The 4,674-nt window shown below is 41.0% G+C and overlaps 1 pseudogene; it reads right to left on the bottom strand.

Moving 5' to 3' along the window:
* Positions 1-280: 280 nt before the first annotated feature.
* Positions 281-3,644, bottom strand: LOC102484730 (obg-like ATPase 1 pseudogene; annotated as a pseudogene).
* Positions 3,645-4,674: the final 1,030 nt, after the last annotated feature.

The raw sequence follows: 4,674 nt of genomic DNA on the forward strand, positions 1-4,674 counted from the left end.
TTTCGGGAGAGCAACAACCCCCCAAAGGGAAAAAACCCCTCAAAAAAAAAAAAAAAAAAAAAAAAAAGGAGAGGTGATTGGTGGATGGCCCCTCCTTCCCCAATCACACTGCTGCAGCTGCCAGAAAGATGCCTCCTACTACCAGCAGAAGAGAGTAAGAGCACAGAGCATCACCAGAATCGCCTGCCAAGTACTGGCACCTTGCCACCTTTCTTTTGCCCTCGCCCAGACATGGTAGAAATGGACAAGGATGCCCCATTGAGCACATTGGCAGACTGTATCAGAAGTTGATTAGTTTATGGTTTTTCTTCAGTTCAAAAAGCAAGGCCCTGTTCTCCATATTGGTATATTCTCTCTGCACCAAGTGCTTCTGAACAGGGATACCATCATTGCAGTCCTCTTGTTTGAGGAGCTGATGATGAAGCTACCCGTCGTGAAACCGTGTTCTCACAGCAATTCTGATAGCGCTTGTCCTTGAAAAATCTCCAGCATGTGGTGGGAAGCTCTTGGAACAACAAATGTGGGTCTTTCCTCTTGTAATGTTTACCTGATGCTGGTTTCATGTTGTTTTTCTTCTGAAAAATTGGAAACCCTTTCTGTTGCTAGTGTTTTAGTAAAGTTGGTGTTTATTTTCTGGTGAAAAAACAGAAAAATATGCTAGGAGTGTGTGCATGCATGCCCCAAATCCCTAAAGAAATAGAAGAGAGTGATTGTGACATGACCACCCACACCCTAGGGTGGGATGCTTTCTCATGTTCTCTCTCCCTCTTTGTCTCTCTGGTGAGTACACGTGTCCCCTAACAAATTAAAAACAAACAAAACAAAAGATAAATAGAATGTAGCATCTTAGCCTATTTAAAATGCACATTTATATATGAAGATCTACAGAGGACAAAATTCTAAATATTAACATTTAGGGACCAGCAGTTAGCATAATGGCTATGTTGCTGGACTCCCACATAGTCAACCGTGGTTCGAGTCCCAGACCTGGCAGCTTAAACTCATGCCGAGCATGTGTGCGTGCGTGCCCAAGATCCCGAGAGGAGAATGGAGGAGAAGGGATTGTGGCGTGGCCATCCCCCCTGTGAGGGTGGTTTCTCACTTTCTGTCTCTCTGTCTCTCTCTGTCTGGCGAGCGCACATGCCCTATAGCAAAAACCTCTCCAAAAAAGAAAAAAAAAATAACATTAAAATGTGTTTTTTAAAATAATGATTTTACTTAACTTTATTTATTTTAATTTGACCAGAGAGGGACACAGAGAAAGTGAGAAAGCAAGCCACCAGCTCCAGGACTCAAATCGTGGTCAGCTATGCAGTCCAGCACTCTTAACACCATGCCACCTGCTGGTCCCAACATTAAAATGTTGACTAGTTATTTCTAGTAGGCTTGGGTTGACTATTACTTTATCTTTCTGTCTTTTTATATTGTGTGAATTTTTTTTGTAATGGGCATGCATTACTTTTATAAGAAATATAACAATATAATACTACCAAAAAAGCCTTGGAGAAATTTAGTAAAGCATAAAGAAGAAAATAACAGGGGTGACCCTGTAACCTAGAGGTTAAGTGAACCAGTTTCTACATGGCTGACCGTGGTTCAAATCCCAATCTTAGAGGCTTGAAAATCATACTGGGTGCATATGTGTTCATGCCCCAAATCCTGAAAGGATAGAAAAATAAAGGAGAAAGGATTGCAGCATGATCATCTCCCATTGGAGGTGATGTCTCTCTTCGGATCATGCGTAGCTTTCTGACTATTAGGAAAGAGAGAGATGATAACTATCATCCAATTTCTACAACCAGTTAAAAACGTCAATAAAATTTTGGTAAACTTACTTTCAACAGTGACTATATGCATATACAGTATGTTATATGATAGAAATCATGCAGTATTTACAAGTTAGTGATTTTTTTCTTTCTTTTTTTCTCTATTAACATTTTATGATGATATTAAAATTCTTCTTGAGCATTATTTAAATTATTTAAATGCTATATAAAGTATCATATGTACAAATTGCTTAACTATTGCTCTGCTTGGTTTTCTTTTCTACTTTTTTTTTTTTGGTTTTGTCAAATGTTTTATTGAGTGCTGACATCTGGAGTACTGTAAAACATGCATTATCTGTAGATTCAAAGAGGAGCAAGCCACATTGTCCTCACTGTCAAATGTGTCAGGCTTGGCATACATGATGGAGATTAATGAAGTGTCAGGAGAGTAATATGGTTCCTGAAAAGCTTCTACAATTTGGAGTAGGTCTTAATCACGTGAAAAGCAAAGCTGTTCACATTTACAGAAGGAGGTACATAGTATTTTAATTTAAAATAAACAAAAGTAATTTGTTTGTAGAAGATTCTTATCCCCTCAACTTTATTTGTCCCTTCAGTTTTCAGAAATTTTAATTACAAAAAAAACAATGCCTTTTGGAGGTGAACATTTATCTGAGCAACTAAAATCTGTTCCTTCTTCAGTTGTTGAGGTGTGTTAAATTTGAAGACGATAATATCTCCATCTTCAACAATATAATTTCTGCCTTCTTGTCTGTATTTTCCGGCAGCCTTGACTGCATGTTCAGATCCCTTCTGTTTAACATCTTCATATTTCATTACTTCAGCCATAAGGAATTCCTTTTCAAAATCTGTGTGAATCTTCCCTGCAGCCTGGGCAGCCTTCACCCCTTTCCTGATGGTCTACGCATGCACTTCATCTGGGCCTGCAGTGAAAAAGTATTCTAGTTGGAGTGCTGCAAACCCAGCCTTAATGATCTTTGGCAAAGCCCTTTGTGTCATGTTCGCTTCCAGATACTTCTGTCTCTCCTCAGCACTCAATTCTTGCAACTTGAGTTCCAAGGCCCCACTGAAAGGAATGACCAAGGTACCTGGGTCATACTTGTCCACCCACTCATTAATTTTTTATCAACCATTTGTTTTTCTTCCTAATGTAATCTTTTTCAGAAAGATTAACCAGGTAGACCATTGGTTTTGAAGTAAAAAAATAAGTGTTTAGTCAAAACTTCAATCTCTTTGTCATTCCAATCGTGACAGATGCAAAAAGGTTTCTTTTGATCTATAACCCAGGATTTGACTTTGCACATTATGTCATATTCAGGTTTTAGTTTTTTTTACTTCCTCCTCTCACAGCCACCTTTTCTAGTTTATCTATTATGGGCCCAATCATTTCCTCATCTTTAAGCTGAAGCTTTTCATGTATTATCTCTGTATCTTGAATAGGATCTACACTTCCTTCAACATGCGTGATAGCATCATCTTCAAAAACACCTGTTAGATGAAAGGTCCTGTCACAGGCACTAATATGAGAAAGAAAGACATTTCCTAGGCCTTGCCTATTGTGAGCTCCCATCACAAGGCCAGCAATATCCACTACATTTAGAAAGGCAGGAATTTTGCTTGCTGGTTTGTGGTACTGGCAAAGAAAGTCAATCCTTTTGTCTGGCACAGGGACTCTGCTCTCATTAGGATCAACTGTACAGAATGGGAAGTTTTCCGCTAAAGCCTGACTATTAATACATTGCAGAAGGTAGATTTCCCAACATTTGGCAATCCCACAATACCACTTTTCAGTGAGGTTCCAAATCTTCCAATGACTGGGGGTGGTTTAATTCCATCACCTCCCTTTTTTGGGAGCATCGTGCTTGGGGTAGGTGCTAACACAGGGTCCCAGCTGCAGCGGCAGACAGGTCTTGCCGGCGGCAGGAGCTTTTCTACTTTTTTTCATGGTAATCAATGATGTGTTAGTTAAAACAATAATTTATTATTATCTTTCACGGTTCTGTGGATTGATGGGACTGAGCTCAGTGGTCCTGGCTTGGAAGTCTGGGACTTGGGTCATCAGAAGGCTTGACTGGGCTGGACATTTAACATAGCTTCTTTATGTACTTCTTTATGCACAGTTATGATGTCTCCATACTCCTCCAAATGGTCTTTCTCCAGTAAAATGACCTGGATTTCTTCCACTGCACTCAGGCCTTGAAGAGGACTGCCAGTCCTCTTAAAGACCAGGCCCCAGAGTTGGCACAATGTTATTCCACTGTATTCTGCTGTTGAGAGCAGTCAAAGGCAATTCTGGATACATGGGTGTGGAGTGGGAGACTCCGCCTCCTCCTGGAAGAAAGGCTATTGCCTACAGGTAGGGCAACCATTGATGACAGCCATCTTTGGAGTCATGCTATCACAGGAAATCTCAGGAAATGTATTCAAGTATAGTTTGGTATAGTTTTAAGCAAACTTGTGAAGTGGCTGAGTACTTAGAAATTTCTACAGGAAGAAATTTGTCAGAAAGATATCTTCCTAATATCTCTTACTGGAGGAGAATGAGGGAGGGAAGCAGGCCTGTCAGGTCTGGTCCTCCTCAAATGGTCTATATGCCCTGTGTGAAGGTCACTGCCAGTAAGGAGTGCTCACAAGGAAGATATATCAACAGCCAAATGACTTGTCATGCCGCAAGCAAACAGAACTTTCCCATTCCCTGAGTTTCAGCTCAGGGTGCCCCTGTCCTGTCCAAGCCTCCAGGGCCAAACCACAGCCTGAGCAAAGGTGCCAGGAGGGAGGTATGGGGAACATTGGGGCATCCCTGGAGGGACAAGGGCAAGCCTTTGCTGGGAAGTGATTTGAGACAGAACTGTGAGGGGAAGGGAGAGGGAGGCAAAGGACAGGATGT

This window comes from Tupaia chinensis, unplaced genomic scaffold (genome assembly GCF_000334495.1).
Source record: "Tupaia chinensis unplaced genomic scaffold, TupChi_1.0 Scaffold000251_1, whole genome shotgun sequence".
Classification (NCBI taxonomy): Eukaryota; Metazoa; Chordata; class Mammalia; order Scandentia; family Tupaiidae; genus Tupaia; species Tupaia belangeri.